Raw genomic sequence first — 15,633 nt, 5'->3', positions numbered from 1 at the left:
AGTTAATGAAAGAGAGAGAGGGGTCAGTGAGCAGGGATCTTTAAAAATGTTTTTTTGCCAGAATCATGCTCTTTGACTTTTCCATGTTCTGTATTTGAAGTGAAGTTTAAGGTAATTATAGCTTTTGTCCTGCTTCTTTTTAATGGCAAGAAAGTGAAATTGCAATGAAATCTGAAAATATAGAAAAAACCTTTTAAGTGAATCTATTAATTCTCATTTTCTGCTTCTGATATTTTAATTTCTATTTTACTAGACTTTTGCCTGTTGAACAGTTTAAGCTGCACCGCTTTAGTCTTGTACTGAGCGGTGATACATGTACTCATTATCTGTCTTAAAGAAGCTTCATCTCTTCTCTCTTTATGGCTGCTCTCTGTTTATACCTACTCTGTCTGATTGGCTATTTGTGACTCCAATCTGTGACTTTAAATCAAATTTGAAGTTTGACAAACATTTTTTTTCCAGTTTCTGTCTTTCCATGAGTTGTCCCTTAATCTGAACTGCAACCAAATGAAGAGTGTAATTACTTCCTTCAAGCCATCCTGTCGTAGTGAGTGTAATCTACAGTATAATATATTTGCTCTTTGTGATTTACATGCGAGCTATTCATGGTGACCTAAAACAACTGTGTGTGTGATCTTGCAGTAAAGGTGAATCCTCCTGCGGAGCCAAAGGTCAACTTCACCTCTGTTTCCTGGTTGTCCCAAGTCCCTGAACATGAAAGGATCAGTTCATACAGAAGTGTAGTGCAGTGGAAGAAGCAGGATCAGTCATGGAGTGTAAGTTTAGATTTTGTGACACAATGTGAACAAGTTTAAGTGTAAAGTGATCTTAAAAGTGCACATTTAAATGACAACCCTGTGGCTGTGTGAATCCAAGCAAGATTCATTCTCAACCCCGCGCTGCTTTCTGTGTGTCAGGATCCTGCTGTGCACAAAAAAAGTGGTATTCAATGTGGACAGGAGTGCAAGGCAGAGCTGGAGCCAGATTTGCTGATACGAGGCGAGAGGTACGAGGCACGCGTTCGTGTGCGGTCTATTTTTCAGCACCGCAAGGGAGCCTGGAGTGACTGGAGCCCCACTGCATCATGGGTGTCACCAGCTGGAAGAATAGAAAAAAGTAACCATGTGGAATTGCTATAAATTTTCACAGCACACATTGCAACCTGTACCCAGATATTTAAAATCACAGATGTACGGGATGTATGTAAAACTTAGGTTTTTGGTAGCACTTAATAATAATGTCACAATGTTAAGAATTATTAATGTTTTAGTAAGGTATTAGCAAGTGTTTAATTCATACTAACAGTGAGTTACTATCAGTGATAGCTGTACATGGTGTAGCAGTAACAGATGTATAAATATATCTGCATTTAAAAATGACATACTGAGGAGGAGTAATTGTATATAAAACATGAATTACACACTGTTAGGTTCATTTTTGAGAGAGAGAAGACAAACATGCTCAAAGTGCATTGTTTTAAATTTATTAAGCATTTGAAGGCTCAAGTTAAAAAACGGCTGCCGTGTCTCTTTGCTCACTCAGGAGAGCCAAACGAACAAAGAGCAGCACACCCAAGTAGTCTAGACTTTTATGGCGGGTCACAGAAACAGAATGTCAACATGACTGATGGAATCAGTTGAGGGTGGCCTTTGGTCTGATACTTTCGCACGTTTCTTCTTCTGCACCTCTCTGGATATCAGCCTTATATGGAGATGACCCTTTTGCAGGCAACACTCCCATTACCATGGCAACCACCTGTCGTTCTCCAGTCTGGCCTGTAGAGTTAAAGAAGGGGGTTGTCTTGTAGCTATCACAACCTCCATCCACATTCCTGTGAGGGGTCTTCCCCCTGTTTATGTCTGCCAGCATCAGAGTGAATCCAGACTATTCTACAATACATCGTGTGCAGTAAAGGATCAACAAATGTGTGTTGCTAATCATCAAGTATTAGCCTTAAAGTTAAAATTAATCCCAACAACACTTGTTATTTCCTCAATAATGTTTAAAAGTGTGATATTATTATAAAGTTCTACCAAGTTTTTTAACTGTGACATTATTTTTTTGCGAGGGGGATTTGTTCTCCACCACAGTATGTTCATAATAAAAGAATCAAAAGATGATAAAAGAATAAACTTTTATAGTCACACAACGCATGTTTCTTGTTAAGTGAAGACAAAACTCTCACCTGCTCTTCTACCAAACCAACCCATCTCATCTGGTTCCGCAACATCAAGAACATTGATATGGACAATCTCACTGCCAGATTGGACAATATACAGATTCCGGACTTCTATTCTACTCCCGATGACTTGTTGTTATATTATAATAATTGTTTACTCAGTGTCCTTGATTCTCTGGTTCCTGTAAAAACCCACTCTGCTTCCTTAGCTCGCTCTGCTGCTGGTTTACCTATGACCTCCGAGCATTGAAGGCCAAAGCTCGGCAGCTAGAGCGTAGATATATAAAATCTGGCTTAACTGTTGATGCAGAAATCTACAAATACCATGTACTTCAGTATAAAGACTCCATCAACAAGGTCAAACAAAGCTTCTACTCAGGTATTATCAGTTCTTATGAGGGTAACACAAGGATTTTGTTTTTGGTTCTCAACAAACTTCTTCAGCCCCCCAACAATATACACCACACTTCTATTCTTCTGAAACCTGTAACTCTCAGATGCTGTTCTGGACTACAAAAATCAATAACATCCACCAGCAACTCAGTTGAAATGTTGTGTCTACCCCCCCTTCCAGAACCTTTTCTCCATTTTAAGCCGTTTCCCACTTTTCATCTTCCTCATTAACTGACATTTCTGAGTTCATATGTAATCAAAGCCTGCCACATGTCATCTTGACCCTATGCCTACAGGGCTTGTGAAATCCTGCCTCTCTTCCTTTCTGCTATCATTCACTCTTCACTCACCACCGGTATCGTTCCCTCCTTATTCAAGATTGCTTCAGTCAATGCTATACTGAAAAAACCTTCTTTAGATGCTAACAACTTTAACAATCTCCGTCCGTGTCAGTTTTGGCCGGCGGTCATAGGTTCTTTCCAATAATGTGACGCAAGACTGGAATAAAATATATCCATGGACTGGCACTTTATTAAAGAAGGCACATGTTAACAGCACAAACACCAACTAAAAACAAAATGGCTTCCTTTTATACTCTACCTTTTCAGGTGAGCATCCGGACTAGCCCAAGTATGGGGGTTAACTAATCAAAATGAAAACACAACCCTCCACACAAACAAACATACAATAACATTAGAGCACATAACAAACATATACACATTTCCAACACGTACTATAAACAAGCCAATAACATAAGCTTCAACCATTACTATCTAAATTAAAACCCTTCTTAACTATACTCCCTAACCTGGCACACTGGTCTGCTCCAGGAGCTCTTAAGTAGGTGATTGAGCTGCTTCCACTCTTTTGCTCCACATCCTGCAAGAAGCAACTGTTTTAACTGTGAAATAGATTTTAGCTGAAAATCATTTCCAGACTCTGGCCATATGTTTGAGATAAAGTCCAAATACTATATGTGATTTTATATATAATGCAAATAAGAATCTAAACACATAGAGAACCTAAAACTTCAGCACTGTCCATTTAAACTTAACATGTTTGTACTGATCACGATAAAAAGAAAAGTTTGGGTGAACTTTTCTAGGTTAGCTTGCACATGGATGCAAAACACTAAATCTGAACAAACACATTTAATTGTTCATCCTGTTTTTAATACAGTTTAAATGTCAGTGTGTTTAACATGCAAACGCAGCTACTGCTAATGCATTAATATACATAACACGCTGTGTTTATGTATGTGTTGCTGTGCACACTCAAAAATGCTGCATCCTGGAGGAACTGAGAGTTTGTACTTCAGTCAAAGAAGAAAAAGAATGAATAAAAACAGATAAAACTGAAAGAAAAACCCAGGAGGAGGTGGTTTCCACCGAACTGTATGTTTATAGGTATACTAGTAAATACAACCTTATTAATCAGCTGAATTTTTTCGGGTGGTTCAGGTAATACGCAAAGATGTCCCATGATGCTCTTTGACAGTATATCAGATGGAATCAAATCAGCAGTTGCGAGCAGATCAGTCGCAGGTCAACCAGCAGGTAAGTCACTGACTGAAGTCGTTGACTGTTTTCTTAGTCTGTGTAAGTGGAAGCACAGAGGACAAAATGAGGCAGGATGTGAAACATCTTCTGTTTTATCACCTGTTTATAGGACTGCTTATTCTTGTTGCATTCGTTTATATGTATTTCTGTATGTGTTTGTGTGTGACTGCATGCACAAAAAAAGAGTGAAGAATCAGACTGACATCTGTATCTTATCAGCCCCATGATGTTTTACTTCATTCATGTATACTTATCTGTGCAGGAGAATCAAGAAGCAGTCAGTACTGAAGTGAGTACAATCCTTCAACTCTTTGAGTGACTAAACTTTGGAAACAAACCATCCAGCAGTCTCTAAGGAAGAAAACTGACTACTTGAAGTATGAGAGAAATAAGAAAACCCTTTCCTGTTTATTCTGCTGACTAACTGCACTGTCTGCAAAGTGAGGAGTGTCCCGCCTTCCAAAGAGTTAGTCGTCTTTTTTTCCCCCCCTCTTGATTTATATCATATATCTAACTTTAAAATCTGTTTTTTGACATTTACTCATTTTCATCCCATTTCTCCTGTTTTAATTCTCACAGATCTCACTTGCCACACTGACTACAATAGAAACATCACATGTTTGTGGAAAAGCAAATACGTGTCTGATGACACTGCATGCACGATAGATGCTTACCATAAATCTCGACGCCTGTAAGGACCTCAGTCACAAAGAGAAATCCTCAACAGATAATACTCACATTACATAAAGCACACCTGTCATCATGTGCACCAAAAAGAGATTAATACTGTTTTTTTTGTTTTTCTCAGTTCTTACAGCGCTTCCTGTCACCTAAAGCCTGTTGATGTCTCCAGACCAGCCCGGAAGAAGTGCTCCCTGATCTTTAAAATTGAATACACTGTGAGTGTGTGAAAAAAATCTAATTGTTTTCAATCCCCAGATATACAATCATATATCCTATATCTCTGTTTGTAGTCTAAGTAGTGATCGATGTTGGATTAATTTTAAAAACTGGTTAGCCAAATTATCAAGCACTTATACCGCAGTTAATGAAAGAGAGAGAGGGGTCAGTGAGCAGGGATCTTTAAAAATGTTTTTTTGCCAGAATCATGCTCTTTGACTTTTCCATGTTCTGTATTTGAAGTGAAGTTTAAGGTAATTATAGCTTTTGTCCTGCTTCTTTTTAATGGCAAGAAAGTGAAATTGCAATGAAATCTGAAAATATAGAAAAAACCTTTTAAGTGAATCTATTAATTCTCATTTTCTGCTTCTGATATTTTAATTTCTATTTTACTAGACTTTTGCCTGTTGAACAGTTTAAGCTGCACCGCTTTAGTCTTGTACTGAGCGGTGATACATGTACTCATTATCTGTCTTAAAGAAGCTTCATCTCTTCTCTCTTTATGGCTGCTCTCTGTTTATACCTACTCTGTCTGATTGGCTATTTGTGACTCCAATCTGTGACTTTAAATCAAATTTGAAGTTTGACAAACATTTTTTTTCCAGTTTCTGTCTTTCCATGAGTTGTCCCTTAATCTGAACTGCAACCAAATGAAGAGTGTAATTACTTCCTTCAAGCCATCCTGTCGTAGTGAGTGTAATCTACAGTATAATATATTTGCTCTTTGTGATTTACAGTGCGAGCTATTCATGGTGACCTAAAACAACTGTGTGTGTGATCTTGCAGTAAAGGTGAATCCTCCTGCGGAGCCAAAGGTCAACTTCACCTCTGTTTCCTGGTTGTCCCAAGTCCCTGAACATGAAAGGATCAGTTCATACAGAAGTGTAGTGCAGTGGAAGAAGCAGGATCAGTCATGGAGTGTAAGTTTAGATTTTGTGACACAATGTGAACAAGTTTAAGTGTAAAGTGATCTTAAAAGTGCACATTTAAATGACAACCCTGTGGCTGTGTGAATCCAAGCAAGATTCATTCTCAACCCCGCGCTGCTTTCTGTGTGTCAGGATCCTGCTGTGCACAAAAAAAGTGGTATTCAATGTGGACAGGAGTGCAAGGCAGAGCTGGAGCCAGATTTGCTGATACGAGGCGAGAGGTACGAGGCACGCGTTCGTGTGCGGTCTATTTTTCAGCACCGCAAGGGAGCCTGGAGTGACTGGAGCCCCACTGCATCATGGGTGTCACCAGCTGGAAGAATAGAAAAAAGTAACCATGTGGAATTGCTATAAATTTTCACAGCACACATTGCAACCTGTACCCAGATATTTAAAATCACAGATGTACGGGATGTATGTAAAACTTAGGTTTTTGGTAGCACTTAATAATAATGTCACAATGTTAAGAATTATTAATGTTTTAGTAAGGTATTAGCAAGTGTTTAATTCATACTAACAGTGAGTTACTATCAGTGATAGCTGTACATGGTGTAGCAGTAACAGATGTATAAATATATCTGCATTTAAAAATGACATACTGAGGAGGAGTAATTGTATATAAAACATGAATTACACACTGTTAGGTTCATTTTTGAGAGAGAGAAGACAAACATGCTCAAAGTGCATTGTTTTAAATTTATTAAGCATTTGAAGGCTCAAGTTAAAAAACGGCTGCCGTGTCTCTTTGCTCACTCAGGAGAGCCAAACGAACAAAGAGCAGCACACCCAAGTAGTCTAGACTTTTATGGCGGGTCACAGAAACAGAATGTCAACATGACTGATGGAATCAGTTGAGGGTGGCCTTTGGTCTGATACTTTCGCACGTTTCTTCTTCTGCACCTCTCTGGATATCAGCCTTATATGGAGATGACCCTTTTGCAGGCAACACTCCCATTACCATGGCAACCACCTGTCGTTCTACAGTCTGGCCTGTAGAGTTAAAGAAGGGGGTTGTCTTGTAGCTATCACAACCTCCATCCACATTCCTGTGAGGGGTCTTCCCCCTGTTTATGTCTGCCAGCATCAGAGTGAATCCAGACTATTCTACAATACATCGTGTGCAGTAAAGGATCAACAAATGTGTGTTGCTAATCATCAAGTATTAGCCTTAAAGATGAAATTTAATCCCAACAACACTTGTTATTTCCTCAATAATGTTTAAAAGTGTGATATTATTATAAAGTTCTACCAAGTTTTTTAACTGTGACATTATTTTTTTGCGAGGGGGATTTGTTCTCCACCACAGTATGTTCATAATAAAAGAATCAAAAGATGATAAAAGAATAAACTTTTATAGTCACACAACGCATGTTTCTTGTTAAGTGAAGACAAAACTCTCACCTGCTCTTCTACCAAACCAACCCATCTCATCTGGTTCCGCAACATCAAGAACATTGATATGGACAATCTCACTGCCAGATTGGACAATATACAGATTCCGGACTTCTATTCTACTCCCGATGACTTGTTGTTATATTATAATAATTGTTTACTCAGTGTCCTTGATTCTCTGGTTCCTGTAAAAACCCACTCTGCTTCCTTAGCTCGCTCTGCTGCGTGGTTTACCTATGACCTCCGAGCATTGAAGGCCAAAGCTCGGCAGCTAGAGCGTAGATATATAAAATCTGGCTTAACTGTTGATGCAGAAATCTACAAATACCATGTACTTCAGTATAAAGACTCCATCAACAAGGTCAAACAAAGCTTCTACTCAGGTATTATCAGTTCTTATGAGGGTAACACAAGGATTTTGTTTTTGGTTCTCAACAAACTTCTTCAGCCCCCCAACAATATACACCACACTTCTATTCTTCTGAAACCTGTAACTCTCAGATGCTGTTCTGGACTACAAAAATCAATAACATCCACCAGCAACTCAGTTGAAATGTTGTGTCTACCCCCCTTCCAGAACCTTTTCTCCATTTTAAGCCGTTTCCCACTTTTCATCTTCCTCATTAACTGACATTTCTGAGTTCATATGTAAATCAAAGCCTGCCACATGTCATCTTGACCCTATGCCTACAGGGCTTGTGAAATCCTGCCTCTCTTCCTTTCTGCTATCATTCACTCTTCACTCACCACCGGTATCGTTCCCTCCTTATTCAAGATTGCTTCAGTCAATGCTATACTGAAAAAACCTTCTTTAGATGCTAACAACTTTAACAATCTCCGTCCGTGTCAGTTTTGGCGGCGTCATAGGTTCTTTCCAATAATGTGACGCAAGACTGGAATAAAATATATCCATGGACTGGCACTTTATTAAAGAAGGCACATGTTAACAGCACAAACACCAACTAAAAACAAAATGGCTTCCTTTTATACTCTACCTTTTCAGGTGAGCATCCGGACTAGCCCAAGTATGGGGTTAACTAATCAAAATGAAAACACAACCCTCCACACAAACAAACATACAATAACATTAGAGCACATAACAAAAATACACATTTCCAACACGTACTATAAACAAGCCAATAACATAAGCTTCAACCATTACTATCTAAATTAAAACCCTTCTTAACTATACTCCCTAACCTGGCACACTGGTCTGCTCCAGGAGCTCTTAAGTAGGTGATTGAGCTGCTTCCACTCTTTTGCTCCACATCCTGCAAGAAGCAACTGTTTTAACTGTGAAATAGATTTTAGCTGAAAATCATTTCCAGACTCTGGCCATATGTTTGAGATAAAGTCCAAATACTATATGTGATTTATATATAATGCAAATAAGAATCTAAACACATAGAGAACCTAAAACTTCAGCACTGTCCATTTAAACTTAACATGTTTGTACTGATCACGATAAAAAGAAAAGTTTGGTGAACTTTTCTAGGTTAGCTTGCACATGGATGCAAAACACTAAATCTGAACAACACATTTAATTGTTCATCCTGTTTTTAATACAGTTTAAATGTCAGTGTGTTTAACATGCAAACGCAGCTACTGCTAATGCATTAATATACATAACACGCTGTGTTTATGTATGTGTTGCTGTGCACACTCAAAAATGCTGCATCCTGGAGGAACTGAGAGTTTGTACTTCAGTCAAAGAAGAAAAAGAATGAATAAAAACGATAAAACTGAAAGAAAAACCCAGGAGGAGGTGGTTTCCACCGAACTGTATGTTTATAGGTATACTAGTAAATACAACCTTATTAATCAGCTGAATTTTTCGGTGGTTCAGGTAATACGCAAAGATGTCCCATGATGCTCTTTGACAGTATATCAGATGGAATCAAATCAGCAGTTGCGAGCAGATCAGTCGCAGGTCAACCAGCAGGTAAGTCACTGACTGAAGTCGTTGACTGTTTTCTTAGTCTGTGTAAGTGGAAGCACAGAGGACAAAATGAGGCAGGATGTGAAACATCTTCTGTTTTATCACCTGTTTATAGGACTGCTTATTCTTGTTGCATTCGTTTATATGGTATTTCTGTGACTGCATGCACAAAAAAAGAGTGAAGATCAGACTGAATCTGTATCTTATCACCCCATGATGTTTACTTCATTCATGTATACTTATCTGTGCAGGAGAATCAAGAAGCAGTCAGTACTGAAGTGAGTACAATCCTTCAACTCTTTGAGTGACTAAACTTTGGAAACAAACCATCCCAGCAGTCTCTAAGGAAGAAAACTGACTACTTGAAGTATGGAGAGAAATAAGAAAACCCTTTCCTTGTTTATTCTGCTGCTACTGCTACTGGTCTGCAAAAGTGAGGAGTGTCCCCGCCTTCCAAAGAGTTAGTCGTCTTTTTTTCCCCCCCTCTTGATTTATATCATATATCTAACTTTAAAATCTGTTTTTTGACATTTACTCATTTTCATCCCATTTCTCCTGTTTTAATTCTCACAGATCTCACTTGCCACACTGACTACATAGAAACATCACATGTTTGTGGAAAAGCAAATACGTGTCTGATGACACTGCATGCACGATAGATGCTTACCATAAATCTCGACGCCTGTAAGGACCTCAGTCACAAAGAGAAATCCTCAACAGATAATACTCACATTACATAAAGCACACCTGTCATCATGTGCACCAAAAAGAGATTAATACTGTTTTTTTTGTTTTTCTCAGTTCTTACAGCGCTTCCTGTCACCTAAAGCCTGTTGATGTCTCCAGACCAGCCCGGAAGAAGTGCTCCCTGATCTTTAAAATTGAATACACTGTGAGTGTGTGAAAAAAATCTAATTGTTTTCAATCCCCAGATATACAATCATATATCCTATATCTCTGTTTGTAGTCTAATAGTGATCGATGTTGGATTAATTTTAAAAACTGGTTAGCCAAATTATCAAGCACTTATACCGCAGTTAATGAAAGAGAGAGAGGGTCAGTGAGCAGGGATCTTTAAAAATGTTTTTTTGCCAGAATCATGCTCTTTGACTTTCCATGTTCTGTATTTGAAGTGAAGTTTAAGGTAATTATAGCTTTTGTCCTGCTTCTTTTAATGGCAAGAAAGTGAAATTGCAATGAAATCTGAAAATATAGAAAAAACCTTTAAGTGAATCTATTAATTCTCATTTTCTGCTTCTGATATTTTAATTTCTATTTTACTAGACTTTTGCCTGTTGAACAGTTTAAGCTGCACCGCTTTAGTCTTGTACTGAGCGGTGATACATGTACTCATTATCTGTCTTAAAGAAGCTTCATCTCTTCTCTCTTATGGCTGCTCTCTGTTTATACCTACTCTGTCTGATTGGCTATTTGTGACTCCAATCTGTGACTTTAAATCAAATTTGAAGTTTGACAAACATTTTTTTTCCAGTTTCTGTCTTTCCATGAGTTGTCCCTTAATCGAACTGCAACCAAATGAAGGTGTAATTACTTCCTTCAAGCCATCCTGTCGTAGTGAGTGTAATCTACAGTATAATATATTTGCTCTTTGTGATTTACAGTGCGAGCTATTCATGGTGACCTAAAACAACTGTGTGTGTGATCTTGCAGTAAAGGTGAATCCTCCTGCGGAGCCAAAGGTCAACTTCACCTCTGTTTCCTGGTTGTCCCAAGTCCCTGAACATGAAAGGATCAGTTCATACAGAAGTGTAGTGCAGTGGAAGAAGCAGGATCAGTCATGGAGTGTAAGTTTAGATTTTGTGACACAATGTGAACAAGTTTAAGTGTAAAGTGATCTTAAAAGTGCACATTTAAATGACAACCCTGTGGCTGTGTGAATCCAAGCAAGATTCATTCTCAACCCCGCGCTGCTTTCTGTGTGTCAGGATCCTGCTGTGCACAAAAAAAGTGGTATTCAATGTGGACAGGAGTGCAAGGCAGAGCTGGAGCCAGATTTGCTGATACGAGGCGAGAGGTACGAGGCACGCGTTCGTGTGCGGTCTATTTTTCAGCACCGCAAGGGAGCCTGGAGTGACTGGAGCCCCACTGCATCATGGGTGTCACCAGCTGGAAGAATAGAAAAAAGTAACCATGTGGAATTGCTATAAATTTTCACAGCACACATTGCAACCTGTACCCAGATATTTAAAATCACAGATGTACGGGATGTATGTAAAACTTAGGTTTTTGGTAGCACTTAATAATAATGTCACAATGTTAAGAATTATTAATGTTTAGTAAGGTATTAGCAAGTGTTTAATTCATACTAACAGTGAGTTACTATCAGTGATAGCTGTACATGGTGTAGCAGTAACAGATGTATAAATATATCTGCATTTAAAAATGACATACTGAGGAGGAGTAATTGTATATAAAACATGAATTACACACTGTTAGGTTCATTTTTGAGAGAGAGAAGACAAACATGCTCAAAGTGCATTGTTTTAAATTTATTAAGCATTTGAAGGCTCAAGTTAAAAACGGCTGCCGTGTCTCTTTGCTCACTCAGGAGAGCCAAACGAACAAAGAGCAGCACACCCAAGTAGTCTAGACTTTTATGGCGGGTCACAGAAACAGAATGTCAACATGACTGATGGAATCAGTTGAGGGTGGCCTTTGGTCTGATACTTTCGCACGTTTCTTCTTCTGCACCTCTCTGGATATCAGCCTTATATGGAGATGACCCTTTTGCAGGCAACACTCCCATTACCATGGCAACCACCTGTCGTTCTACAGTCTGGCCTGTAGAGTTAAAGAAGGGGGTTGTCTTGTAGCTATCACAACCTCCATCCACATTCCTGTGAGGGGTCTTCCCCCTGTTTATGTCTGCCAGCATCAGAGTGAATCCAGACTATTCTACAACACATCGTGTGCAGTAAAGGATCAACAAATGTGTGTTGCTAATCATCAAGTATTAGCCTTAAAGATGAAATTTAATCCCAACAACACTTGTTATTTCCTCAATAATGTTTAAAAGTGTGATATTATTATAAAGTTCTACCAAGTTTTTTAACTGTGACATTATTTTTTCTGCGAGGGGGATTTGTTCTCCACCACAGTATGTTCATAATAAAAGAATCAAAAGATGATAAAAGAATAAACTTTTATAGTCACACAACGCATGTTTCTTGTTAAGTGAAGACAAAACTCTCACCTGCTCTTCTACCAAACCAACCCATCTCATCTGGTTCCGCAACATCAAGAACATTGATATGGACAATCTCACTGCCAGATTGGACAATATACAGATTCCGGACTTCTATTCTACTCCCGATGACTTGTTGTTATATTATAATAATTGTTTACTCAGTGTCCTTGATTCTCTGGTTCCTGTAAAAACCCACTCTGCTTCCTTAGCTCGCTCTGCTGCGTGGTTTACCTATGACCTCCGAGCATTGAAGGCCAAAGCTCGGCAGCTAGAGCGTAGATATATAAAATCTGGCTTAACTGTTGATGCAGAAATCTACAAATACCATGTACTTCAGTATAAAGACTCCATCAACAAGGTCAACAAAGCTTCTACTCAGGTATTATCAGTTCTTATGAGGGTAACACAAGGATTTTGTTTTTGGTTCTCAACAAACTTCTTCAGCCCCCCAACAATATACACCACACTTCTATTCTTCTGAAACCTGTAACTCTCTGATGCTGTTCTGGACTACAAAAATCAATAACATCCACCAGCAACTCAGTTGAAATGTTGTGTCTACCCCCCCCCTTCCAGAACCTTTTCTCCATTTTAAGCCGTTTCCCACTTTTCATCTTCCTCATTAACTGACATTTCTGAGTTCATATGTAAATCAAAGCCTGCCACATGTCATCTTGACCCTATGCCTACAGGGCTTGTGAAATCCTGCCTCTCTTCCTTTCTGCTATCATTCACTCTTCACTCACCACCGGTATCGTTCCCTCCTTATTCAAGATTGCTTCAGTCAATGCTATACTGAAAAAACCTTCTTTAGATGCTAACAACTTTAACAATCTCCGTCCGTGTCAGTTTTGGCCGGCGGTCATAGGTTCTTTCCAATAATGTGACGCAAGACTGGAATAAAATATATCCATGGACTGGCACTTTATTAAAGAAGGCACATGTTAACAGCACAAACACCAACTAAAAACAAAATGGCTTCCTTTTATACTCTACCTTTTCAGGTGAGCATCCGGACTAGCCCAAGTATGGGGTTAACTAATCAAAATGAAAACACAACCCTCCACACAAACAAACATACAATAACATTAGAGCACATAACAAACATATACACATTTCCAACACGTACTATAAACAAGCCAATAACATAAGCTTCAACCATTACTATCTAAATTAAAACCCTTCTTAACTATACTCCCTAACCTGGCACACTGGTCTGCTCCAGGAGCTCTTAAGTAGGTGATTGAGCTGCTTCCACTCTTTTGCTCCACATCCTGCAAGAAGCAACTGTTTTAACTGTGAAATAGATTTTAGCTGAAAATCATTTCCAGACTCTGGCCATATGTTTGAGATAAAGTCCAAATACTATATGTGATTTATATATAATGCAAATAAGAATCTAAACACATAGAGAACCTAAAACTTCAGCACTGTCCATTTAAACTTAACATGTTTGTACTGATCACGATAAAAAGAAAAGTTTGGGTGAACTTTTCTAGGTTAGCTTGCACATGGATGCAAAACACTAAATCTGAACAAACACATTTAATTGTTCATCCTGTTTTTAATACAGTTTAAATGTCAGTGTGTTTAACATGCAAACGCAGCTACTGCTAATGCATTAATATACATAACACGCTGTGTTTATGTATGTGTTGCTGTGCACACTCAAAAATGCTGCATCCTGGAGGAACTGAGAGTTTGTACTTCAGTCAAAGAAGAAAAAGAATGAATAAAAACAGATAAAACTGAAAGAAAAACCCAGGAGGAGGTGGTTTCCACCGAACTGTATGTTTATAGGTATACTAGTAAATACAACCTTATTAATCAGCTGAATTTTTCGGGTGGTTCAGGTAATACGCAAAGATGTCCCATGATGCTCTTTGACAGTATATCAGATGGAATCAAATCAGCAGTTGCGAGCAGATCAGTCGCAGGTCAACCAGCAGGTAAGTCACTGACTGAAGTCGTTGACTGTTTTCTTAGTCTGTGTAAGTGGAAGCACAGAGGACAAAATGAGGCAGGATGTGAAACATCTTCTGTTTTATCACCTGTTTATAGGACTGCTTATTCTTGTTGCATTCGTTTATATGTATTTCTATATGTGTTTGTGTGTGACTGCATGCACAAAAAAGAGTGAAGAATCAGACTGACATCTGTATCTTATCAGCCCCATGATGTTTTACTTCATTCATGTATACTTATCTGTGCAGGAGAATCAAGAAGCAGTCAGTACTGAAGTGAGTACAATCCTTCAACTCTTTGAGTGACTAAACTTTGGAAACAAACCATCCCAGCGGTCTCTAAGGAAGAAAACTGACTACTTGAAGTATGGAGAGAAATAAGAAAACCCTTTCCTTGTTTATTCTGCTGCCACTGCTACTGGTCTGCAAAAGTGAGGAGTGTCCCCGCCTTCCAAAGAGTTAGTCGTCTTCTTTTTCCCCCCCCTCTTGATTTATATCATATATCTAACTTTAAGATCTGTTTTTTGACATTTACTCATTTTCATCCCATTTCTCCTGTTTTAATTCTCACAGATCTCACTTGCCACACTGACTACAATAGAAACATCACATGTTTGTGGAAAAGCAAATACGTGTCTGATGACACTGCATGCACGATAGATGCTCACTATAAATCTCGACGCCTGTAAGGACCTCAGTCACAAAGAGAAATCCTCAACAGATAATACTCACATTACATAAATCACACCTGTCATCATGTGCACCAAAAAGAGATTAATACTGTTTTTTTTGTTTTTCTCAGTTCTTACAGCGCTTCCTGTCACCTAAAGCCTGTTGATGTCTCCAGACCAGCCCTAAAGAAGTGCTCCCTGATCTTTAAAATTGAATACATTGTGAGTGTGTGAAAAAAATCTAATTGTTTTCAAGCCCCAGATATACAATCATATATCCTATATCTCTGTTTGTAGTCTAAGTAGTGATCGATGTTGGATTAATTTTAAAAACTGGTTAGCCAAATTATCAAGCACATATACCGCAGTTAATGAAAGAGAGAGAGGGGTCAGTGAGCAGGGATCTTTAAAAATAGTTTTTTTTGCCAGAATCATGCTCTTTGACTTTTCCATGTTCTGTATTTGAAGTGAAGTTTAAGGTAATTGTGGCTTTTGTCCT

The 15,633-nt window shown here is 38.6% G+C and overlaps 1 long non-coding RNA gene across 2 annotated transcripts; it reads left to right on the top strand.

Moving 5' to 3' along the window:
* Nucleotides 1-10,833: 10,833 nt before the first annotated feature.
* On the top strand, nucleotides 10,834-15,344 carry LOC106097775 (uncharacterized). Of its 2 annotated transcripts, XR_002062507.1 has the most exons (7): nucleotides 10,834-10,866; nucleotides 10,963-11,096; nucleotides 11,238-11,326; nucleotides 14,353-14,448; nucleotides 14,713-14,921; nucleotides 15,037-15,148; nucleotides 15,266-15,344. It is a non-coding gene; the product is annotated as an uncharacterized LOC106097775 (long non-coding RNA). The 2 variants fall into 2 exon arrangements; XR_003220338.1 differs by lacking the exon at nucleotides 15,037-15,148 and having other exon boundaries at nucleotides 10,845-11,096; nucleotides 15,266-15,317.
* The last annotated feature ends 289 nt before the right edge of the window (nucleotides 15,345-15,633 follow it).

Source organism: Oreochromis niloticus, linkage group LG6, assembly GCF_001858045.2.
Source record: "Oreochromis niloticus isolate F11D_XX linkage group LG6, O_niloticus_UMD_NMBU, whole genome shotgun sequence".
Classification (NCBI taxonomy): domain Eukaryota; kingdom Metazoa; phylum Chordata; class Actinopteri; order Cichliformes; family Cichlidae; genus Oreochromis; species Oreochromis niloticus.
Note: the sequence above shows the minus strand (reverse complement) of the source record. Positions and strands in the feature narration are given on the sequence as shown.